This window comes from Dendrobates tinctorius, unplaced genomic scaffold (genome assembly GCF_039654945.1).
Source record: "Dendrobates tinctorius isolate UK_male_01 unplaced genomic scaffold, ASM3965494v1 ptg000025l, whole genome shotgun sequence".
In the NCBI taxonomy this organism is placed as follows: Eukaryota; Metazoa; Chordata; class Amphibia; order Anura; family Dendrobatidae; genus Dendrobates; species Dendrobates tinctorius.
In genome coordinates, this window is record NW_027361693.1 from 23,435,303 (window position 1) to 23,462,342 (window position 27,040).

The 27,040-nt window shown below is 42.3% G+C and overlaps 1 long non-coding RNA gene across 2 annotated transcripts in view; it reads left to right on the forward strand.

The window, feature by feature from the left end:
- LOC141084605 (uncharacterized) overlaps positions 1-27,040 on the forward strand; it is a 104,570-nt gene that overhangs the window by 34,735 nt on the left and 42,795 nt on the right. For both annotated transcript variants that reach the window (XR_012231052.1, XR_012231053.1), the window contains one exon: positions 19,400-19,558. This is a non-coding gene — a long non-coding RNA (uncharacterized lncRNA). The remainder of the gene's footprint in view (positions 1-19,399; positions 19,559-27,040) is intronic.

A 27,040-nucleotide genomic window follows, 5' to 3' on the forward strand; every position in this document is an offset into this window, starting at 1 on the left:
CGCTTATATTTCAATCTCAGCAAGCCAGTCCAATCTCTCTGCTACTGGAAACTACATGGATACAAGTACAGATGGAAAGTTGAGTGTTAGCAGAAATTTGGGAATTACTCATCGCGGGAAAACCTCCCAGTAGATGTTGCAGAGGCGATGCAGACCCTCAATTACTGTGTCTGTGGAGACAGCGAAAATTGTTCTTTGTGAAAAAAGGATTGCTTTATCATATTAGCATGGATCACATCATCGTTGCTCGTCTCCATCAAATTGTGATCACAGGGAGAGATGTAGACATGGTCCTCACTGCCTATCATGATGTGTCTGGTCATTTTGGAGTGCAAAAGACAGAAGCCACAGGCCGTAGGCGATTCTATTGGATTGGCATGAGAGGAGACATTGAAAAATGCTGGCAGGAATGTCACACGTCTGTGACTATCACAACTGTGAAAGGTGACCATAAAGCACCACTGCATCCGCTTGTAAGTTGACGTCCAATACAAATGGTAGCCATTGATCATCTGAAGGTAGAGGCCAGCAGGACAGGCCATAGCTACATCTTAACCATCATCGATCAATACACCAAATTTCTAGTGGCCATCCCTGTGAAGAATTTAACTGCCCAGACTACACAGCGGTGGATCAGGGAGAAGTAAGTATTGCAATTTGCAAGTGCTGTAGCCATGACCAAGCAGGGGGGCACACTCATGGTCGACGGTAATAATAATAATAATAATTTTTATTTATATAGCGCCAACATATTCCGCAGCACTTTACAATTAAGCGGGGACATGTACAGACAATAAATTCAATACAAGTTAAGACAATTCAAACAGTGATATTAGGAGTGAGGTCCCTGCTCGCAAGCTTACAATCTACAAGGAAATGGGGGGACACAGTAGGTGAGAAATGCTTGTTAATTCAGGTCTGGCAATTATAATAGGGATTTTCATATAAAGCTGCATGATCCGGTCATCAGCCCGTGTGTTTAAGTGCAATAGACAAGTATCAAGTGCAGTTATCATGTGCATGAAGGGTGTAGAGACAGATGAATAGTAGGGTGCAGATTCAGAATAATATTTGGAAGGAGGGAACAGGGCAAAGTTAGCTTGCTGAGTAGTTGATGTGGTAGGCTTGTTTGAAGAGATGGGTTTTCAAAGCGCGCTTGAATAGGTCAGGGCTAGGTATCAGTCTGATCATCTGGGGAAGTGCATTCCAGAGAGCTGGAGCAGCACAAGAGAAGTCTTGGAGATGGAGGTGCGAGGTTCGGATTACGGGGGATGTTAGTCTTAGGTCATTTGTAGAACAGAGGGCACGTGTAGGGCGATAGACCGAGATGAGAGAATAGATATAAGGCGGTGCAGAACAGTGGAGAGCTTTGTGGGTGAGAGAGATGAGTTTAAACTGGACCCTGTAGCGAATAGGTAGCCAGTGTAATGACTGGCACAAGATGGAGGCATCGGTGAAGCGGCTGGACAGAAATATGACCCTGGCTGCCGCATTCAAGATGGATTGGAGAGGAGAAAGTTTGGTAAGAGGGAGACCGATCAGAAGAGAGTTGCAGTAGTCCAGACGAGAATGAATAAGAGCGACAGTAAGAGTCTTAGCAGTTTCAAAGGTGAGAAAAGGTCGGATTCTGGAGATGTTTTTAAGATGCAGGTGACAAGAGCGACTGAGTGATCGGATGTACGGAGTAAAGGAAAGTTCAGTGTCGAATATGACCCCAAGACAGCGGGCATGCTGCTTGGGAGTTATGGTTGAACCCTCCAGGGTTATTTTGATGTTAGGTAGAGTGAGGTTAGTAGAGGGGAGAAACACAAGAAGTTCAGTTTTAGAGAGATTTAGTTTCAGATAGAGGGAGGACATGATGCTAGAGACAGCAGACAGACAATCCTTGGTATTTTGAATTAGGGTAGGGGTGATGTCAGGGGAAGAAGTGTATAATTGGGTGTCATCAGCATAGAGATGATACTGGAACCCAAATCTGCTGATTGTTTGTCCAATAGGGGCAGTGTATAAAGAGAAGAGGAGGGGGCCTAGGACTGAGCCCTGCGGGACCCCGATAGTAAGGGGATGAGAAGAGGAAGAGGAGCCGGAAAAAGATACAGTGAAGGAGCGGTCAGAGAGGTAGAAGGAGAACCAGGAGAGGGCTGTGTCCTTGAGGCCTATAGAGCGGAGCATAGTGAGGAGGAGCTGGTGATCCACAGTGTCAAATGCGGCAGAGAGATCCAGGAGAATCAGCAGGGAGCAATGACCTTTCGATTTAGCTGTTATTAAATCATTAGAGACTTTAGTGAGGGCAGTTTCAGTAGAGTGTAAAGAGCGGAAACCAGATTGTAAGGGGTCGAGAAGAGAGTTATCCGAGAGATAGCGGATTAGACGGGAGTGGACCAGGCGTTCCAGGAGTTTAGAGATGAAGGGAAGGTTAGAGACAGGTCTGTAGTTAGCAGTGCAGTTCTGGTCCAGGGATGGCTTTTTAAGTAAAGGGGTTATGATGGCATGTTTAAATGAGGAGGGAAATATACCTGAAGAAAGAGAGAGGTTAAATATTTTAGTCAGGTGAGTGGTGACCACTGGTGAGAGAGACTGCAGGAGCTGTGAAGGAATAGGGTCACTGTTGCAGGTTGTAGGCCGAGCAGAAGCGAGGAGCTTGGAAACTTCTTCTGAAACAGGCTCAAAGATGTCTAGTGAGCTTGAGGTGCGGCAGGGAAGGGGATCCAGGCACTGAGGAGATAGGGCTGAGATATCCTGATGGATGTGGTTGATTTTTTTCTAGGAAATAAGTGGCCAGATCCTCACCGCTGAGGTTGGTGATGGGGGCCTGTACTTTAGGTTTCAGGAGGGAGTTTAAGGTTTCAAAAAGTCGTCTTGGGTTGTTGGATAGTGAGGTGATGAGGGTGGTGAAGTAGGATTGTTTGGCCAGATGAAGGGCAGAGTTATAGGTTTTGAGCATGAACTTATAGTGGATGAAGTCTTCTGCTAAGAGAGATTTTCTCCACTGCCGCTCTGCACACCTCGAGCAGCGCTGAAGAAAGCGTGTTTGCGTTGTGTGCCAGGGCTGCCGTTGTCTGTGTCAGGTCTTTCTGCGTATAGAAGGTGCTGCTTCATCTAGGGCATTCTTCAGTGTATTATTGAAGTGTGACAATGCTATGTCTGGACAGGAGAGGGTGGAGATGGGGGCTAAAGATGTGTGGAGATTGTCCCTAAGCTGTTGGGTATTAATGGTACGTGTATTCCGATAAGTGTGGTAAGTGGGGGTGTCCCGGGTGAGGAGACAATTCTTGACAGAGAAGGAAAGAAGGTTGTGGTCCGAGAGCGGGAGAGGTGAATTAGTAAAGTCGTGCAGCGAGCCGGGACTGGAGAAAACCAGGTCCAGAGTATTCCCGTCCCCATATGTAGGAGAATTAGTAAACTGTGAGAGGCCGAATGAAGAAGATAGAGAAAGAAGATGAGAGGCAGACTGGGAGAGAGGATCATTGATGGGGATGTTAAAGTCTCCCATGATGAGGGTGGGGATGTCACAGGATAGAAAGTGAGTAAGCCAGGTGGTGAAGTGGTCTAGAAACTGGCGGGAGGAGCCTGGAGGGCGATAAACGACCGCCACTCGTAAGGAGAAGGGCTTAAAGAGTCTGACGGCATGGACTTCAAAGGAAGGAAATGTAAGTGAGGGAACCGGGGGGGGATGACCTGGAAAGCACATTGTGATGAAAGGAGCAAACCAACACCTCCACCCTGTCTGTTCTCAGGTCTGGGGGTATGTGAAAATTTCAGCCCACCAAACGAGAGAGTGGCAGCAGCGGTGGTGTCTGAATGCTGGATCCAGGTTTCTGTAATAGCCAGAAGGTTAAGGGAATTAGAGAGAAAAAGATCGTGAATGTAAGTCAGTTTGTTACACACAGACCATGCATTCCAGAGAGCACATTGGAAAGTGAGAGGAGAAGGCATGCACTGAATGTTAATAAGATTAGCAGGGTTTCTATATGCAGATGGAGGAGAGTAACGTATGCTGGTGGAGGGAGGCCCAGGGTTGGGGGAGATGTCACCTGCAACTATTAAAAGGAGAAAAAACAGAAAAAGCAGGTGGTGGGATGATTTGTATGAACGTTTTGAGTGCTGCATGGAGGTTTTGGATGGTTTGGTGTGGGTAAGAAATGTCAATAGAGCCTCAGAGTTAAACATGGGAGAGGGGAAAAGGGAGGGGTGGATATGCAGAGAGTGCACAGAATGTGTAAAAGGGCAGGCGAGTTGTTAAAAAGCAGAAGTGAAGACAAATAAGCAGCAGGTTGATATGATCAATGCATATGTAGTACGACTGACCAAGAAGCAAGCGTGCATGAAAAACTTATGCACCTTACCTGTCTCCTGCCCTGTCCAACTGCATTGTCTAACTGCAAAACACTTGATCCTGTTGCACTTAATATCTGTTGCACGCGTGCTATCCCAGCCAGAGCTAAATATATATGAAATGAAATGTCTGCTAGCTTCAGCCACCAAAAGGCCACAATCAGTAATTAACCTATTAGCACAAGGCCAGAGCAGGCATTACTATGCAGGGTAAATAACTAACGCTGGACAAGGCCATCAAACAGAGAAAGGGAAAAAAAAAAAACCTTTCTACACTTCAAAGTAGAAACCAAATAGATAAAAAATAAAGACCCACCACAGGAGAGATGGAATGAAATACCATAAAAATATCTGGCAATATATGATGCAGTTCACACTTGTCAGACAGCATACATGGATGATGGAATGAAATACCATGAAAATATCTGGCAATATATGATGCAGTTCACACTTGTCAGACAGCATACATGGATGATGGAATGAAATACCATAAAAATATCTGGCAATATATGATGCAGTTCACACTTGTCAGACCGTACACATGGATGATGGAATGAAATACCATGAAAATATCTGGCAATATATGATGCAGTTCACACTTGTCAGACAGCATACATGGATGATGGAATGAAATACCATAAAAATATCTGGCAATATATGATGCAGTTCACACTTGTCAGACAGCACACATGGATGATGGAATGAAATACCATGAAAATATCTGGCAATATATGATGCAGTTCACACTTGTCAGACAGCACACATGGATGATGGAATGAAATACCATGAAAATATCTGGCAATATATGATGCAGTTCACACTTGTCAGACAGCACACATGGATGATGGAATGAATTACCATAAAAATATCTGGCAACATATGATGCAGTTCACACTTGTCAGACAGCACACATGGATGATGGAATGAAATACCATGAAAATATCTGGCAATATATGATGCAGTTCACACTTGTCAGACAGCATACATGGATGATGGAATGAAATACCATAAAAATATCTGGCAATATATGATGCAGTTCACACTTGTCAGACAGCACACATGGATGATGGAATGAAATACCATGAAAATATCTGGCAATATATGATGCAGTTCACACTTGTCAGACAGCACACATGGATGATGGAATGAATTACCATAAAAATATCTGGCAACATATGATGCAGTTCACACTTGTCAGACAGCATACATGGATGATGGAATGAAATACCATGAAAATATCTGGCAATATATGATGCAGTTCACACTTGTCAGACAGCACACATGGATGATGGAATGAAATACCATAAAAATATCTGGCAATATATGATGCAGTTCACACTTGTCAGACAGCATACATGGATGATGGAATGAAATACCATAAAAATATCTGGCAATATATGATGCAGTTCACACTTGTCAGACAGCACACATGGATGATGGAATGAAATACCATGAAAATATCTGGCAATATATGATGCAGTTCACACTTGTCAAACAGCATACATGGATGATGGAATGAAATACCATAAAAATATCTGGCAATATATGATGCAGTTCACACTTGTCAGACCGTACACATGGATGATGGAATGAAATACCATGAAAATATCTGGCAATATATGATGCAGTTCACACTTGTCAGACAGCATACATGGATGATGGAATGAAATACCATAAAAATATCTGGCAATATATGATGCAGTTCACACTTGTCAGACAGCACACATGGATGATGGAATGAATTACCATAAAAATATCTGGCAATATATGATGCAGTTCACACTTGTCAGACAGCACACATGGATGATGGAATGAAATACCATGAAAATATCTGGCAATATATGATGCAGTTCACACTTGTCAGACAGCACACATGGATGATGGAATGAAATACCATGAAAATATCTGGCAATATATGATGCAGTTCACACTTGTCAGACAGCACACATGGATGATGGAATGAATTACCATAAAAATATCTGGCAATATATGATGCAGTTCACACTTGTCAGACAGCACACATGGATGATGGAATGAATTACCATAAAAATATCTGGCAATATATGATGCAGTTCACACTTGTCAGACAGCACACATGGATGATGGAATGAAATACCATGAAAATATCTGGCAATATATGATGCAGTTCACACTTGTCAGACAGCACACATGGATGATGGAATGAAATACCATGAAAATATCTGGCAATATATGATGCAGTTCACACTTGTCAGACAGCACACATGGATGATGGAATGAATTACCATAAAAATATCTGGCAATATATGATGCAGTTCACACTTGTCAGACAGCACACATGGATGATGGAATGAATTACCATAAAAATATCTGGCAATATATGATGCAGTTCACACTTGTCAGACAGCACACATGGATGATGGAATGAAATACCATGAAAATATCTGGCAATATATGATGCAGTTCACACTTGTCAGACAGCACACATGGATGATGGAATGAAATACCATGAAAATATCTGGCAATATATGATGCAGTTCACACTTGTCAGACAGCACACATGGATGATGGAATGAATTACCATAAAAATATCTGGCAATATATGATGCAGTTCACACTTGTCAGACAGCACACATGGATGATGGAATGAATTACCTGTGTGAAGAAGAGAAGAGAGGAACATCAGCTTCAATGCATTGTCTAACTGCAAAACACTTGATCCTGTTGCACTTAATATCTGTTGCACGCGTGAGCCCGCACGCGTGCTATCCCAGCCAGAGCTAAATATATATACTGTACTGTACTGGCACAGGGCCCCTCAGTACGCTGGTGTGTCTGAAGGAGAGTGGGCCCCCCACCATCAGAAACACTGTATTGTATTATGAGGGGCCCTGTGCCATTGTCGTCGGCCATCAATGGGCCCATCCACCTGTTCAGAGCAACGGCACTTGCCCGAGTGGACACGTGTTTATCCTAGCCCTTGGGGGGGTAGGCAGCCCAGTTATGGAGCTTTAAAAAATGGCATATGTTGATGTGTTGGCTGGACATTCAGCTGCTGCAAATGGCGGAATTGGGCAAGTCCAAGGAAGAGGAGGACAAAAGCAAGGCAGTTTTCTGGCAACCTATGTGTCATCAGGGGAATGTGGGACAAAATCCTATGAAACCCATGCATGGTTCATTTTAATGAAGGTTAGATCATCAACATTTTGGGTCGACAGATGGGTCCTTTTTTCTGTTAGGATTGATCCAGCAGCACTGAAGACTCTTTCAGATAACACACTAGCAGCAGGGCAAGCGAGCTCCTGTAAGGCATAGTGTGCAAATTCAGGCCAGGTGTCCAGTTTAGAGGCCCAATAGTCAAAGGGGAATGACCTGTGAGGGAGAACATTGATATGGGAGGAGAAGTAGTTTGTAACCATAGTTGACAACTGCTGCCTCCTGTCACTTTTAGTCGATGCAGTATTAGCAGTCGTGTGAGCGGTACTTGAGAAATCATTCCACAACATGGTCATTAAACCCCTGTCTCCAACGCCACTTCGGCTCTGTGGACCAAGAACACCTCTTCCATTGTGCCCACTACTGCTCGTGGGAGAACCAGCACCACTGCTGTGTGCTGGGAAAGCCTCAAACGGTTTACCAGAGTTGCTTGTTTGTTAGCCAATATTATCTCTAGGTTCTCCTGTGGCATGATGTTTTGTAATTTGCCTTTGTAGCATGAATCGAGGATGCTGGCCCGCCAGTAGTCGTCATCCTTCATCATTTTGGCAATGCGGGGGTCCCTTTTTAGGATCCGCAAGGCATAATTGCACATGTGGGCCAATGTTCCAGGTTTCAATAATGCACTGCCACTGCTGGGTGGAGGAGCACTTTCTGGCAAATCCACTTCCCTACAGTCATGCACAAACACTGTACCTGACCTTGGAACGCCAACATTTTCTCTTGCCCCCTGAGAAGCATCCTCCTGCCCAAAATAATCATCCCCCTCATCCTCCTCCTCCTCTTCCTCTTCTTCCACCATCTCATCCAGGACAGTTCCCTGACCAGACAATGGCTGACTGTCAGCAAGACTTCCCCCCCTCCTCCTGTTCCTCCTCTGCTGCAGACGCCAGATGCTTAATGTGCGTCAAACTTTGCATGAGCAGATACATAAGTGAGATGCTCATGCTTATGATGGCGTCGTCTGCGCTTACCAGTCGTGTGCATTCCTCAAAACACTGAAGGACTTTACAGAGGTCTTTCAGCTTTGACCACTGCACACCCAACAATTCCATGTCTTCCCTCAAACTGCCTGCCTGTGTATCCTCCCACAAATGCATTACAGCCTGCCTCTGTTCGCACAGCCTCTCAACCATGTGCAGGGTGGAGTTCCACCTTGTTGCATCGTCTTTGATTAGGCAGTGCTTGGGGAGGTGGAGCAATCGCTGCAGCTTCTGCATACGACTGGAGTGAAAATACCAGCAGAGAGATGGTACTGAATGAGGAGCGTCCAGCTGTGTAAGGTGTTTAAAAAAATTAAATCTACGTATATATTTTGTTAGTCACAGATGCTCTCCCAGTATATATTTGACCATAATCCAACAAGCAGATATACGGAACTGTATCAGAAGTGTACAGCTGTATGCGTTTTTTGTGTAACTAACAAACTCGGTATATGTATTTACAGAGTGTAACACACACGCTGACTCTGTATATATGTGACTGTAATGCGAATGGCAGATATACAGTCATATGTGAAAGTTTGGGCACCCCTATTAATGTTAACCTTTTTTCTTTATAACAATTTTGGTTTTTGCAACAGCTATTTCAGTTTCATATATCTAATAACTGATGGACTCAGTTATATTTCTGGATTCAAATGAGGTTTATTGTACTAACAGAAAATGTGCAATCTGCATTTAAACAAAATTTGATCTGTGCAAAAGTATGGGCACCTCAACATAAAAGTGACATTAATATTTCGTAGAGCCTCCTTTTGCAAAAATAACAGCCTCTAGTCGCTTCCTGTAGCTCTTAATGAGTTCCTGGATCCTGGATGAAGGTATTTGTGACCATTCCTGTTTACAAAACAATTACAGTTCAGTTAAGTTTGATGGTCGCCGAGCATGGACAGCCCGCTTCAAATCATCCCACAGATGTTCAATGATATTCAGGTCTGGGGACTGGGATGGCCATTCCAGAACACTGTAATTGTTCCTCTGCATGAATGCCTGAGCAGATTTGGAGCGGTGTTTTGGATCATTGTCTTTCTGAAATATCCATCCCCTGCGTAACTTCAACTTCGTCACTGATTCTTGCACATTATTGTCAAGAATCTGCTGATACTGAGTTGAATCCATGCGACCCTCAACTTTAACAAGATTCCCGGTGCCAGCATTGGCCACACAGCCCCAAAGCATGATGGAACCTCCACCAAATTTTACTGTGGGTAGCAAGTGTTTTTCTTGGAATGCTGTGTTTTTTAGCCTCCATGCTTAACCCCTTTTTGTATGACCAAACAACTCAATCTTTGTTTCATCAGTCCACAGGACCTTCTTCCAAAATGTAACTGGCTTGTCCAAATGTGCTTTTGCATACCTCAGGCGACTCTGTTTGTGGCGTGCTTGCAGAAACGGCTTCTTTCCCATCACTCTCCCATACAGCTTCTCCTTGTGCAAAGTGCGCTGTATTGTTGACCGATGCACAGTGACACCATCTGCAGCAAGATGATGCTGCAGGTCTTTGGAGGTGGTCTGTGGATTGTCCTGGACTGTTCTCACCATTCTTCTTCTCTGCCTTTCTGATATTTTTCTTGGCCTGCCACTTCTGGGCTTAACAAGAACTGTACCTGTGTTCTTCCATTTCCTTACTATGTTCCTCACAGTGGAAACTGACAGGTTAAATCTCTGAGACAACTTTTTGTATCCTTCCCCTTAAAAGCTATGTTGAATAATCTTTGTTTTCAGATAATTTGAGAGTTGTTTTGAGGAGCCCATGATGCCACTCTTCATAGGAGAATCAAATAGGAGAACTACTTGCAAGTGGCCACCTTAAATACCTTTTCTCATGATTTGATACACCTGGCTACGAAGTTCAAAGCTCAATGAGGTTACAAAACCAATTTAGTGCTTCAGGAAGTCAGTAAAAAGTAGTTAGGAGTGTTCAAATCAAGAAAATGATAAGGGTGCCCATACTTTCGCACCGGTCAAATTTTGTTTAAATGCAGATTGCACATTTTCTGTTAGTACAATAAACCTCATTTGAATCCAGAAATATAACTGAGTCCATCAGTTATTAGATATATGAAACTGAAATAGCTGTTGCAAAAACCAAAATTGTTATAAAGGAAAAAAGTTAACATTAATAGGGGTGCCCAAACGTTTACATATGACTGTACAATACTGTTTGAGAATCGGACAGCTCTATACGGTGTCTGTATGGAAAATTGTCAATCTCCGTCTATTTGTATATGCACTGACACAAACTGTCTGTCTAGTTTTGACCATAACAAACAGCAGATATATGAAACTATTTGAAAACTGGACAGCTCTATAAGTTGTAGGTCTAGAAAATTGGAAAATCTCCTCGGCTTGTTTTTCCAGAGTCACACCCAGATAGCTGCTATTTCTCCGTGATACCAGTCGGTACACGGTAGTGTGTGAGGAGAGTACACCACAATACGGTGTGTGAAAAAGAGCGCTTGGTAACTCACCAGAACAAAATAATAAAAGTTGGAGTGCTTTGAAAAAAGAAGTTTGAACAGCAGTGTGCACACAGCAATGCAGCTATCAGGTAGCCTTAAAAGGCAGCCTAATCACCACCAGCGCTGCTGCACACAACAAAAATCCTACCCTTTTACTGCACACTAACTGTACAGTGAAAAGCGCTATCAGCAGAAGCAATTTCTTTTTCTTCTTCCCTGCCTAATGCTCTCCCTATTCAGAATCAGCAGCAGCACCTCTCCCTATTCTAAGATCGGCAGAAGTAAGATGGCGATCGGTGGTCACAGCCTTTTAAAGCCACTGTGACGCCACACAAAGCCAGCCAATCACTTCAATGCCCTTCTCTAAGATGGTGGTGGCCGCTGCCCATGTCATCGCGTTGAACACAATGTGCGTCCACCTTCATAGCCTGAGAAATGACTGGAAGCAATATTTGAAAAGCAACTTTGGCGCTCGGCGACCTCATGGCCGACCTCACGCTATGGTCAGGTTTCGAGCGGCGAAACCCGACTTTAGCTAAAGGCAGCGTTTTTTGAATTTGACCGACCCGTTTCGCTCAACTCTACTGACAATTCTAGATGTGCCATGGACCCTACCCAAAAAGACTAAATGCTGTTATATATTCAAAAAGTAGTTTAACCAATCATTAGTTTAACCCCTTTCTGCCATGAGACGTATTATCCCGTCCATGCGCCCTGGGAGTTAATTCCCAGGAACGGGATAGTACGTCACAGCGATCAGCGGCACCCACTTGGTGAGCGCCGCTGATTGCGGCCGGGTGTCAGCTGATTTTCACAGCTGACACCTGGCACAATGTGTCAGGGGCAGTCACGGACCTCCCCCGACACTTTAATCCCTTGCACACCGCGATCAAACATGATCGCGGTGTACCGGGGGTTAAAGGGAAGCATTGGCAGGGAGGGGGCTCCCTCTGTGCTTCCCTGAGCCCCCCACAGCAGCGCAATGTGCAGCGCTGCTGCGAGGGACTCCGTCCCTGCAGGTCCCCGGATCCCAGATGCCGACGGGGACTTTCGGGGGCCTGCAGGGAGCAGGTTTCCTCAGTGCCTGCAAAGCGCAGGCACGAGGAAGCCTTGTGCAGTGCCTGTGACAGATCGCTGATCTGTCACAGTGATCTGTGATGTGACAGATCAGTGATCTGTCACAGGACAGTGATGTCCCACCTGGGACAATGTAATAAAGTAAAAAAAAAAGTGTAAAAATAATTTTAAAAAAATCGCTAAATAAAAAAAAAAAAAAAATATTCCCTAATAAATTCATCTTTTGGAAATAAAAAAAAAATAAAAGTACACATATTTGGTATCGCAGCGTCCGTAACGATCCGCCCTATAAGACTGTCCCATTTAGTTAGCCTCTTTAGCGAACCCCTTAAAAAATAAAAATAAAAAACGAAGCAAAAAATAATGATTTATTATCATACCGTCGAACAAACAGTGCAATAACGCGCGATCAAAAGGACGCATATAAATATGCATGGTACCGCTGAAAACGTCATCTTGTTCTGCAAAAAACGAGCTGCACACAGCGTCATCAGTGAAAACATAAAAAAGTTATATAACTGTCCACAAATTGAGAAAATAGATATCCGGCACCGTTGTGTGGAAAAATACCCTGGATGTCTGCACATATATTTTTCACAGTAATAAAAAAAACACCTTAATCCCACTGGGAACGGGTGATCAATCCCATGTTGAAAAAACAGAACATTTCATTGTGAAGAGAAAGAAAAAATAGGATGGCACTCACCGTTCATGTGAATCAAATCACGTTATTTCACATACACAAGGCATCGGCATAGGCACAGGAGCAATGTGCTGGAAAACGGACCGTCTGTCCGTTTTCCAGCACATTGCTCCCGTGCCTATGCCAATGCCTTGTGTATGTGAAATAAAGTGATTTGATTCACATGAACGGTGAGTGCCATCCTATTTTTTCTTTCTCTTCACAATAAAAAAGTTATAGTTCGCAGAATAAAGCGATGCAAAAATAATAATTTTTTATATAAAATTGTTTTCATTGCATAAAAGCGCCAAAACATAAAAAAAACCTTAATGAGGTATCGCTGTAACCGTACTGACCCGAAGAATAAAAGGGCTTTATCAATTTTACCGCACGCGGAACGGTGTAAACGCACCCCCAAAAGAAATTCATGAAACGCTGGTTTTTGTTCATTCTGTGTCTCAAAAATCGGAATAAAAAGCGATCAAAAGATGTCACATGCCCAAGCATGATACCAATAAAAGCGTCAACTCGTCCCGCAAAAAATAAGACCTCACATGACTCAGTGGGTCAAAATATGGAAAAATTATAGCTCTCAATATGTGGTGATGCAAAAACTATTTTTACAATAAAAAGCGTCTTTTAGCGTGTGACAGCTGCCAAACATAAAAACCGCCATAAATAGTAAATCAAACCACCTGTTATCACCCCCTTAGTTAGGGAAAAATAATAAAATAAAAAAAATGTTTATTTCCATTTTCCCTTTAGGGTTAGGGCTAGGGTTAGGTTTTGGGCTGAGGTTAGGGTTAGGGGTATGTTGGGGTTAGGGTTGGAGTTAGAATTGGGGGGTTTCCACTGTTTGGGCACATCACGTGCTCTTCAAATGCAACATGCCGTCTGATCTCAATTACAGCCAATTCTGCGTTGAAAAAGTCAAATAGTGCTCCTTCCCTTCCAAGCTCTGCCATGCGCCCAAACAGTGTTTTACCCCCACATATAGGGTATCAGCGTACTCAGGACAAATTGCAAAACAACTTTTGGGGTCCAATTTCTCCTGTCACCCTTAGGAAAATAAAAAATTGGGGCAAAAATATATTTTTTGTGGAAAAAAATGTTTTTTTTATTTTCATGTCCTGGTGTTATAAACTTCTGTGAAGCACTTGGGGGTTCAAAGATCTCACCACACATCTAGATAAGTTCCTTAGGGGGTCTAGTTTCCAAAATGGTGTCACTTATGGGGGGTTTCCGCTGTTTCGGTACATTTGGGGCTCTCCAAAGGCAACATGACACCCGCAGAGCATTCCATCATAGTCTGCATTCCAAAACGTCACTACTTCCCTTCCGAGCCCCGACGTGTGCCCATACAGTAGTTTTCTCCCACATTTGGGGTATCAGCGTACTCAGGACAAATTGGACAACAACTTTTGGGGTCCAATTTCTCCTGGTACCCTTGGGAAAATAAAAAAATTGGTGACTAAAGATCATGTTTGTGGAAAAAGTACGATTTTTTTTATTTTCACTCCCGGGCGTTATAAACTTCTGTGAAGCACTGGGGGGTTCAAGGTGCTCACCCCACATCTAGATAAGTTCTTAAAGGGGTCTAGTTTCCAAAATGGTGTAATTTGTGGTTTTTTTTTACTGTTTTGGTACATCAGGGGCTTTCCAAACGCGACATGGTGTCCGATCTCAATTCCAGCCAAAAACGTCAAATGGCGCTGCTTCCCTTCCGCGCTCTGCCATGCGCCCAAATAGGGGTTTACCCCCACATGTGGAGTATCAGCGTACTCAGGACAAATTGCACAATAACTTTTAGGGTCCTGTTACCCTTGGAAAAATAAGAATTGAGGGTGAAAAGATCATTTTTGTGGAAAAAATATGATTTTTTAATTGTACGGCTGTACATTATAAACTTCTGTGAAGCCCTTGAGAGTTCAAAGTTTGCACCACACATCTAGATAAGTTCCTTGGGGGGTCTAGTTTCCAAAATGGTGTCATTTTTGGGGGGTTTCCACTGTTTTGGTGCATCAGGGGTTTTCCAATCGCGACATGGTGTCCGATCTCCATTCCATCCAAAAAATTCAAATGGTGCTGCTTCCCTTCTGAGCTCTGCCATGCGCCCAAATAGTCATTTACACCAACATATGTGGTATCAGCGTACTCAGGACAAATTGCACAATAACTTTTAGGGTCCTATTACCCTTGGGAAAATAAAAATTGGGGGTGAAAAGATCATTTTTGTGGAAAAAATATGATTTTTTAATTGTACAGCTGTACGTTATAAAGTTCTGTGAAGCCATTGTTGGTTCAAAGTTCTCACCACATATCTATATAAGTTCCTTCGGGGGTCTAGTTTCCAAAATGAGGTCAATTGTGGGGGGTTTCCATAGGTACATCAGGGGCTCTCCAAATGTGACATGGCGTCCGATCTGAATTCTAGCCAATTTTGCATTGGAAAAAGTCAAACGGAGCTCCTTCCCTTCTGAGCTCTACCATGCGCCGAAACAGTAGTTCCCCCCACATATCAGGTATCACCGTACTCAGGACAAACTGCACAATAACTTTTGCAGTCCAACTTCTGTTACCCTTGGTAAAATAAAAAAATTGAACCTGAAGTTTTTATTGTGAAAAAAAGTTAAATGTTCATTTTTTTTTAAATATTCAAAAAATTCCTGTGAAACATCTGAAGTGTTAATAAACTTCTTGAATGTGGTTTTGAGCACCTTAAGGGGAGCAGTATTTAGAATGGTGTTACTTTTGGGTATTTTCTATCATATAGACCCCTCAAAGTGGCTTCAAATATGATGTGGTCCGTAAAAATAAAATGGTGTTGCAAAAATGAGAAATCGCTGGTCAACTTTTAACCCTTATAACTTCCTAAAAAAAAAAAAATTGGGTTCCAAAATTGTGCTGATCTAAAGTAAACATGTGGGAAATGTTACTTAAGTTTTTTGTGTGCCGTATCTCTGTGATTTAAGGGCATAAAAATTCAAAGTTGTAAAATTGCGAAATTTTCAAAATTTTCGCCAAATTTCCGTTTTTTTTCACAAACGCAAGTTATATGAATGAAATTTTACCACTAGCATGAAGTACAATATGTCACGAGAAAACAATGTCAGAATCACCAGGATCCATGGAAGCGTTCCAGAGTTATTACCTCATAAAGGGACAGTGGTCAGAATTGTAAAAATTGCCTGCTCATGAACGTGCAAACCACCCTTGGGGGTTAAGGGTGTAGATTTTTATACAACATTGTTTTAGTCCTTTATTTTTCTTTTTCCACCTGAAAAGATTTCAGTTTCTTTTTCAATTGAACTGTACAGATTATCAATGACTAAGTCTAGGTGCAGGCAAGCGTATATTCTCTCATCCAAGAGAATCGAGTCGATTATGCAAATCACACTCTCATCAAACTCTGGTCAGAGTTTGATCAGAGTGTTAACATAGTTTTATCCCATTCTCTCAGTTCAAGAGAAGGTGGAGGAAAAAAAAATTTCTATCTTCTCCATTCTGTCAGTCCGTGGAAAATATTTATACCGCACTTAAAAGTTATGTGAGTGTAGTCCGATAGTTTATATAGACTTCTTTACTGGCATGCCCAAGTGATATGGGAATATTGGATCAAACTTTTAGCATGCTGCAATGAAAATATGTGAAATGTGCGCAGCCCCATAGAATAATATTGGTCCGGGTGCAATCCAATGTTTTGTCTGATGGCACTCATATCGATAATACGGCCATCTGCACAAGCTGGGAAAGGTTCTAAAATTATTCTTCTAGGTGTGATTTTTTTTTTGCTTGACAACATCTAGACACTTTAACCCTCCATCAGGAACAATATTCGCACTAACTCGTAATGGAACAATGTGCCTGTCAAGCGCAGGCTAGAGAAATGCCTAGAATATCTAATTTTCTCAATTTCAGTGATCTAAAAGTGATCAGAGACCTTCATAGGGATGTAATAAAAGAGACTACACATTATCAGGTGCAAAACAAACCCATTTACTCAACATAAAAGTAATAACTTTGATATACACAAATTTCAAAACTCCTGAGAAGCACACTTTCATTTGTAAGAAAATCTGCCTTATTTATATGAAATATCCACAAACCTTTCTCTATCCATTCATAAAACAAGCTAAATAAACAATAGTAATGACAAAAAACATTACATACAGTGGGGCAAAAAAGTATTTAGTCAGTCAGCAATAGTGCAAGTTCCACCACTTAAAAAGATGAGAGGCGTCTGTAATTTACATCATAGGTAGACCTCAACTATGGGAGACAAACTGAGAAAAAAAAATCCAGAAAATCACATTGTCTGTTTTTTTTTTTCATTTTATTTGCATATTATGGTGGAAAATAAGTATTTGGTCAGAAACAAAATTTCATCTCAATACTTTGTGATATATCCTTTGTTGGCAATGACAGAGGTCAAACGTTTTCTGTAAGTCTTCACAAGGTTGCCACACACTGTTGTTGGTATGTTGGCCCATTCCTCCATGCAGATCTCCTCTAGAGCAGTGATGTTTTTGGCTTTTCGCTTGGCAACACGGACTTTCAACTCCCTCCAAAGGTTTTCTATAGGGTTGAGATCTGGAGACTGGCTAGGCCACTCCAGGACCTTGAAATGCTTCTTACGAAGCCACTCCTTCGTTGCCCTGGCGGTGTGCTTTGGATCATTGTCATGTTGAAAGACCCAGCCACGTTTCATCATCAATGCCCTTGCTGATGGAAGGAGGTTTGCACTTAAAATCTCACGATACATAGCCCCATTCATTCTTTCATGTACCCGGATCAGTCGTCCTGGCCCCTTTGCAGAGAAACAGCCCCAAAGCATGATGTTTCCACCACCATGCTTTACAGTACGTATGGTGCTTGATGGATGCAACTCAGTATTCTTTTTCCTCCAAACACGACAAGTTGTGTTTCTACCAAACAGTTCCAGTTTGGTTTCATCAGACCATAGGACATTCTCCCAAAACTCCTCTGGATCATCCAAATGCTCTCTAGCAAACTTCAGACGGGCCCGGACATGTACAGGCTTAAGCAGTGGGACACGTCTGGCACTGCAGGATCTGAGTCCATGGTGGCGTATTGTGTTACTTATGGTAGGCCATTTTACATTGGTCCCAGCTCTCTGCAGTTCATTCACTAGGTCCCCCCGCGTGGTTCTGGGATTTTTGCTCACCGTTCTTGTGATCATTCTGACCCCACGGGGTGGGATTTTGCGTGAAGCACCAGATCGAGGGAGATTATCAGTGGTCTTGTATGTCTTCCATTTTCTAATTATTGCTCCCACAGTTGATTTCTTCACTCCAAGCTGGTTGGCTATTGCAGATTCAGTCTTCCCAGCCTGGTGCAGGGCTACAATTCTGTTTCTGGTGTCCTTTGACAGCTCTTTGGTCTTCACCATAGTGGAGTTTGGAGTCAGACTGTTTGAGGGTGTGCACAGGTGTCTTTTTATACTGATAACAAGTTTAAACAGGTGCCATTACTACAGGTAATGAGTGGAGGAAAGAGGAGAATCTTAAAGAAGAAGTTACAGGTCTGTGAGAGCCAGAAATCTTGATTGCTTGTTTCTGACCAAATACTTATTTTCCACCATAATATGCAAATAAAATGAAAAAAAAACAGACAATGTGATTTTCTGGATTTTTTTTTCTCAGTTTGTCTCCCATAGTTGAGGTCTACCTATGATGTAAATTACAGACGCCTCTCATCTGTTTAAGTGGTGGAACTTGCACTATTTCTGACTGACTAAATACTTTTTTGCCCCACTGTACCAACCTTATAAAGTGTGATGTGTTCGGGACCAATGAGCCTGAGAATCCAGCACAGCTATATCTTCCTTCCTGAAGCTCTGCAGACCAACTGTGGTATCAGGTTTCACACAGCAGCTAGAGCCAGGAGACTATCTAGAGGGAGGGGGTTTCCTGAAAATCTGGTGAGAAGGGAGAAATGAAAGTAGAAGAGCTGCGCCTGTCAGATCCATTGTTCCTGACGGAGGGTTAATTGGGGTGTAGACTTTTTATATCTACTGTAATAAATAGCCACATAATGATCTCTGCTTGTATTGAATTTTACATTAAAATTTTAAAGGAAAATTGACTAATTTCAATTGTATATGATTGAAAAGCTTATTGTGTGTTTTTGTATGACAGTGGTTTACATTTTTGTGAATTATAACAGTAATTTTTTTTTTCATTTCTTCAGTATGTCGAAATTCTGAAAGCTATTAGCATCGTGTCTAGGAAAACAATTTCTTGTGATCTTTAAAAGCAATTTACTTTAGGAAAAACAATCCAATGTGCATTGTCCAAGAGAAAAATCAATTAGGATAGATTTTTTTTTCAACAGAAGAGATTGTAAGTCTGAATTCCAGTACCTACATTTGAATGAAAATGCATACAGGAATTTACTAATTGCAATAGTATAGCAGTTCTCCATCATTGCTAGATACTGTAAAAAGGTACATGTAAAACAATTATGTCCCAAATTGTTGAAAAATTAGCTGTTATGTAGTAAAATTTCAAAATCCAATAGAAGTTGATGATTCAATGTTTTTGTTTAGACACTGGTTTGTGTTGTAGAAATGCCAAGTCATGTTGACAATGCCTATTTATTTTTGTACTGTTTTCCTTTACATGCAGTATTTAAATGAAATTAGGTTTAAATCAAGAAAACAAAGCAATGGAAATCAACACCTTCCTGACTGAAAAACTCCCTTTGAAAAAGCTGACTAAAGTAGTGAAACATGTTTTGGGGACTTCACTTTTTCTGGTGACAAGCACAGCTAACCTTTTTAATGGGTAAGGTGGTTTGTCCCTTAATTTGTTAATGAAACTATATGATGCGTATTATGGATATTTCCCTACTTTGACAATTGTGTCACCACTTTTGGAGAATTCACTCATGCCCAGTAGCATATTACTTTACAAATGTTCCTATACTGTATAATACATCAGAATTTAAAGTTTACATATTTTTAACCTTAAAACTCCAAGTTATCCTCTTATTTATATACAAAGCTATTTTTAGTGGTTTACACCTCTTTGTGGGTTCTTCCTCTGACCACAATTGGTGGTAGTATCTACTTTTATCATGCAATTAGGTATATGTTTATATCTAATGGTTTCCAGTTGAGTAATGATGGGCAGACCTGTGCATGTTCGGGTCCGTGAGGTTCGGCTGAACTAGGAAAAAAAATTGACATCAGAACGGTATCCAAACTCAAACCCGAACCTAGACCCCATTTAAATTAATGGGGAGGAAAACATCCAGCATTTCCCACACTTTCATCTGTGTCACAAAGCGAGAACCACTGGCTCTGATCGGCGGTAATGTTAGATGTTACCGCCGATCACAGAGATGCAGTCCCCACACTGGCACACAAATGGCAGCATGTAAGAAAGCAGCTGAGACCATCAGTGAAAAGGCTACCACTGGTCACAGGTGTTTGCTGATGAGAGTACTATTCTCATCATAGTATACTTGGTCTTGCTTATAGCAGCAAGTGCAGACGTATGATGATGAGTATATTTACTACCCAGTACCTGTTCATTTAGCTAATAAATAAATAAAAGAAAAAAAATGGCTTGGGATTCCCTCTAGTCTTGATAAACTGCACATCTAATGCTGGCAGAGGGGTTCCCACGCTGTTTTTTTGTAATTATTTAAATAGCTAATTTTAAAAAATGGAGTGACCCCATCATTTGTGATAACCAGCCAAGCTAAAGCAGTTGGCTGGTGCTCTCATGGATATTGGCCCTCAACAGCATAAAAATAGAAGCCCGCAGCCACCCAAGAAAAGGTACATCCATTGGATGCAGCAATTCTGGTGGTTTGCCCAGCTCTTCCCATGTGCGTTGGTATGGTGGCTAGTGGGGTGATAGTTTTGGGGTTGATATCAGCTTTGTAGTGAAAGCTGACATCAAGTCCAGGGGTTAGTAATGCAGAGGTGTTATGAGTGAGTCACCGAGGAGGAAAAAACAAAAAGCAAGCTAAGACCAGAAAACCGGAGAGGTTGGTAACTAGCAGATTGCAGACCCCTGATCCTATCCACAACAACTGGAAGTAGCCGTGGAGCATGCCTACGGTGGTCCTAGACGCCTCGTCACGGCTGGAGAACTAAATAAGCCTAAAGAAAGAAATGGAAAATCTAAACTGCCCCAGAGCAGACACCAAAGCAATAGACAGCCCCCAACATGTATTGTCGGTGAAACAAGATGAAAACACAGACACAGGTAGAAAGATAGGCTGAGCAAATGATGGGGCCCTCGCTAACTAGAAAGGACAGGAAAGAAAGCTGCTGTCTGCAATCACGCAAAAAACCCTGCCAAAAAGAATGTCCAACACGTCTGATAGAAAAAGGCCCTGAAGTCGCTAGACTTCAAATCACTATATCAGCACTCAGGTATATTCTGAAGAAAGAGCAAAAGAGATCAACTGATCAGAGACAAAATGGGGATTCAGCCCAGTCCCAACCAGGGCTGGCTGAACACAAAAACTAAGTAAACCAGACAAAAACTCATATGAACAATAGCAGAGAAAACTTAGCTTTAGGAAGGCAGGAACCAAACTGGAAACCAGGAGCCACAGTCAGGAAAAATCACCAGCAAGAAACTAGGGAGTCGGCTGCCTTAAATCCAATCAGAAACTCCTGATGTCCAATCACAGTCCTCTTCCTCAGGTGGCCAGTCTCTGCCATTTAGATCAGCTTCATTACCTAGGCAGACCCATCAGTTAGTACTTGGATATGTGTGGAAACGCTGCCTCCTGCTGATAAGGGCAGTATCACATGATGGTGTTGTCTGTTGTGATATGCGCATGAAGTTTTGCCAAATAGCAGCCGTGCTAATCCTGCCTTTCGAGGTCTACTCTGGTCCATATCCCTTCCAGTAGATGAGGTTTTGAAGGGAATTTTGGACACTACGAGAATCTGCAACCCTCTGAACCTCATACTCCAAGCTACCGTTGACTGAAACCAGAAGAGGTAGGGATGAAGGAGACAAACTCCTTTAATAGGGATTTGCCTAACACATCAGGAATGCAAAGAGAGTAAGCTTTAATCTGAATGCCACCAGTTTAACCATTTCTAGGATCTCATATGGACAAAGAAACTTTGGACCCAACTTTGCTGATGGCACTCTAAGTTTAATGTTTCTAGATGCCAACCACACCTCATCCTCAATCTTAAAAACAGGACCCACTGCATATCTTCTATCGCCCTTCCATTTTTGGCCAATCTGAGAAGTCCCAATATTCTTTTACACCTCCCATCAAATTTCCCCAAGTCACTGTATGGTTACCTTTACCCCCGGACATTCATAAGTGATCCTAGAAAATTCACCAATATGAGGATGAAAACCATAGTTACACCATAGTTACAGAAAAATGATGAGGTTCGAGTAGACTGATTTACTCAACTATTAAAAGTAAACTCAGCAAGAGGTTAAAACGAAGATCAGTCCTCCTGCTGAGTCAATACAAAGCACCTTAGAATTTTTTCCAAAGATTGATTTGTCATCTCAGTTTGAGAGTTGGTTTTAGGGTGGTAAACAGATTAAAATGCCAAGTTAATCCTGAGTTTACTACAAAAAGTTCTCCAGAATTTAGAGACATATTGTACTCCTCTATCAGACACAATGTTGAGAGAGATCACATGTGACCTTACAATATGAGAAATAAACAACCTGTAGAGTGTCTCTTCATTAGGTAATACTGACAAAAGAACAAAATTAGCTTGTTTGCTGAATGGGTGAACTACACCCAGATAACAGTTTTCCCATCAGACAAAGGCAAATTTGTGATGAAATGCACAAATGAGTACTTAGACTTTCTGGAATTGGCAATCGAGCCAATTCGCAGGCAGGCCGGCTAGGACTTACTTCAGCATGGGCGCAGAATTCACATAGGATACAAAATCTTTAATATTATTATGAATGGATGGCCACCGAAAAAGCCTAGCAATGGCTTTTCATGTAGCAGTAACCCCAGGAAGACCACCCAAGATGGAAGCATGAAATTCCTGTATCACACCAAATCTTAAATACACAGGCACATATACAGTGGGGAGAAAAAGTATTTAGTGAGTCACCAATTGTGCAAGTTCTCCCACTTAAAAAGATGAGAGAGGCCTGTTACTGACATCATAGGCAGACCACAACTATGAGAGTCAAAATGAGAAAACAAATCCAGAATATCACCTTGACTGATTTGGCAAAAATTTATTTTTCAAACTATGCGGAAAAATAGGTATTTGGTCATTTAAAAACATGCAAGATTTTTGGCTCTCATAGACCTGTAACTTCTTCTTTAAGAGGCTCCTCTGTCTTCCACTCATTAATTTTACCAATGGCACCTGTTTGAACTTGTTATCAGTATAAGACACCTGTCCACAACCTCAAACAGTTACACTCTAAACTCCACTAAGGTGAAGACCAAAGAGTTGTCGAAGGACACTAGAAACAAAATTGTAGCCCTGCACCAGGCTGGGAAGACTGAATCTGCAATAGGCAAGCAGCTTGGTGTGATGAAATCAACTGTGGGAGCAATAATAAGAAAATGGAAGACATACAAGGCAACTGATAATCTCCCTCGATCTGGGGCTCCATGCAAGATCTCACCACGTGGGGTCAAAATGATCACAAGAATGATGAGCAAAATTCCCAGAACCACATGGGGGACCTAGTGAATGACCTGCATAGAGCTGGGACCACCATAACAAAGGTTACCATGAGTAACACACTACACCGTCAGGGACTCAGATCCTGCAGTGCCAGACATGTCCCCCTGCTAAAGCCCGTACATGTCCACGCCTATCTGAAGTTTGCTAGAGAGCATTTGGATTATCTAGAGCATTGGGAGAGTGTCATATGGCCTAATACAACCAAAGTAGAACTGTTTGGTAGAAATAAAACTCATCGTGTTTGAAGGAGACAGAATGCTGAGTTGTATCCAAAGAATACCATACCTACTGTGAATCATGGGGGTGGCAACATCATGCTTTGGGGCTGTTTCTCTGCAAATGTACCAGGATGACTTATCCGTGTACATGAAAGAATAAATGGGGCCATATTTCGTGAGATTTTGGGTACAAACCTCCTTCCATCAGCAAGGGCAGTGAAGATGAAATGGGGATGGGTCTTTCAGCATAATGATCCCAAGCACACTGCAAGGGCAACGAAGGAGTGGCTTTGTAAGAAGCATATGAAGGTCCTGTAGTGGCCTAGCAAGTCTCCAGATCTCAACCCCATAGAAAACATTTGGAGGGATTTGAAAGTCCGACAAGCCCAGCGACAGGCCCAAATCATCACTATTCTAGAGGAGATCTGCATGGAGGTATGGGCCAATATACCACCAACAGTGTGTGCTAACCTTGTGAAGACTTACAGAAAACGTTTGACCTCTGCCATTGCTGACAAAGGATATATAACAAAATATTGAGATGAACTTTTGTTAATGAACAAATACTGATTTTCCATAATAAATTGAAAAATTTTGCCAAATCAGACAAGGTAATTTTCTGGATTTATCTTCTCATTTTGACGGTCATAGCTGTGGTCTACCTATGATGTCAATTACAGGCCTCTCAATTGGTGACTGACTAAATACTTTATTTCTCACTGTAATTTGGACCCTGGAAGAGCGGCAGGAACCAATGACTGGAATTTTTGGATCTCCTCTTACTCTTCTGAAGTTGCCATAGCTACCGCAATACTCTGAGGAATAATGGAGAATGGAGGTACTGGAGTATAAACTGGAATGACACTACGAGATTGTCCCTGGTCTGAATATAATTAAAAAATTAAACTTATAGAAAAACAAGGACCATCAGAATATTCCTTAAACTTTCATTAATATATTCTTTCATGTCGGTCCGTTCAAGCCCAGACAAATTGTAAAGGTGAGCTTTAGGCAATTTGACATTATGATTGTGCTATTGATCTTATTAATAAAGACGATGGGGAGTAGTATATCCGCCTATTTTTTCCGAGAACACATCTCCGAAGTCCTTCACGTACCCCAGAAGACCATTAAAAATATAGGAGCATATTTGTCCAGTTTTTAGACATTTCTGGCACCAATTGAGGCTCCATGTAACAATCTCCTTCTGACACCAATCAATAACAGGATAGTGAAGCTGCACCCATGGAAGCCTGAGTACCAACCAAGCAGGTAAATTATCCAAAACAAAATAGGAGATGGATTCAGAGTGGAGTGCTACCACTTGAAGCGTGAAATACACTGTTACTCTCTTGACCAAATTCCAGGCTAATGATATCTTGTCAAGGACAAATAGTCAAATGGATCTTTCTAAACTAACTCTCCCTAGCCCCAACTTTAGAACCATTCTCATAGCCAATGAATGCCAATGTTGATAACATCTGACTCTTGAATGATAACACCGTGTTTGTCAGTTTGTTATCAGAGAACAAAAAGGTACATGAAAGTCTGGGTAAGCTGCTCGGCCATCAGCCAGATTCAGTCTTTCTCCCGATGGTGTGCTAGCCTCAGAACGAGTTGGGCAATTCTTGAGAAAATGTCCAGAGAGGGTACAATATAGACAGTTGAATATCTTGTCTATATCTTTTCTCCACAGCTCAGAGACTGGCAACTCTAACCTCCAATGGCTCCACCTCCAGTAAATGGACCTGTTACAGGGAAGTATAATGGGCAATTTGCTGTTAACCATGTCTCTCATGGATTCTGTGGTACATTTGTATAGCCAGGGTCATGGCCTCCACTAGAGAACCAGGGGCGTCATGAAGAACTAGAGCATCCTTAAATTTTGGTAAGGCCTTTGTGCAACTGGCACTTGAAAGCAGCATTGTTGCATAAAACTTCAGTGGATCACTGCTGGAACTCAGTACAGTAGTCCTCAGCTGTGTGACCCCCCCTGTGTCAGGTTCATGATCAGCTTCAGCAACCTGGATCCTGTCGGGTTTGTCAAATATCAGACCTAAACTGTCAAAGACTTCAACAGAAAATTGTTCTGGGCTTGTGGGGAAAAGTATAATGACTAGGTCTGAGGACCCCCTGAGCTCTCCCTATCAGTAGGGACATGATTTTTCCCACCTGTTTGAACTCATCCCCTGATGACCAGGGATGGAGGATAAAACAAATCTGCAGGTCTTCCTGAACACTCTAAACTGGTCGTTCTCTCAAAAATTTAACAGGGAGGGTCACTTCAAGTTTAGGAGAGAAAACCTGTACATCAGTGGGAACTGGTGTTTAAGCCACTGCTGACAGTGGCAGGCCATAGGAGGTATTCATAACATTAATTATCTGATCCTGCAACTGATATTGTGAGGATTCCAGACTTCACCAGATCCTAAATCATCCAAGTCAAATTTGCCACCTGGTCACAGAGAGCATGAACAGGCTCCATACTGGTTAAAAAGAAAAATGTCCTGGCCAGACGTGATATGGCGCTGAGTCACCTCGCATGGGCAAATCATGAGATGGGATAGTCAAGGAGTCAGAAGCCAGGAGAGTATGTCATTATCAGAAGGAATGGACAAAGGCATAGTCAGGTAACGTTCGGAGGTCAGGATGCCAGGAGATAGAGCATCAGAGCAGAAGGAGTTAAGAAAAGGCGAATAGTCAGAATGAGGTCCAAGGTCAGGCAACAAAAGCTCAACAAACAGAATGCAAGGCACAAAGAAGCAAACCACACCAAACCTGAATGTGTATCTTGCAGAGGTCTGGGAGTAACAGCTGAGTTAAGTAGCCTGGAAATCACCTTGGATAGCGAACAATTAGAGACAGCCAGTGCCTCCCAGTCTCAGATTGGATGGCCGAGCTGTCAATCAATACACTGAAAGCTCCGTACACCCCTGTACTTGACTGGACAATTGAGCTGTCAATTAAAGTACTAACGCTTCAGAATGCCCCTGTACAAGATTGGATGATGAACTGTCAGTAACTGCATCCCAGTAGGGTCTGAGCTGAATCCTGACCATTGTCACCAGACATTAACCACCAGGAGTGGATGTGAGCCTAATGAGACTCAGACACCAGTGGTGCATACGGGCTGCACTGTGGTGTCAGGGCAGGAAGAGGAGGAGGGTGACATTCAAGGTAATGAGTGTGAGAACAGAGAGGATGATGATGAAGTTGTAGATCCCACTTGGTGGGAACCCAGAGGTACGCAGTGAGTAGCTCAGCAGAGGAGGTGGAGGAGGAGGAAGATGAGGTTAACTTGTGGCTTCCCACTCAGATATGACGTGACGCAACCATGACAAGCACTGCATCATCTGAGTGTGGCTGGAAAAAAAATTGGACTCGTT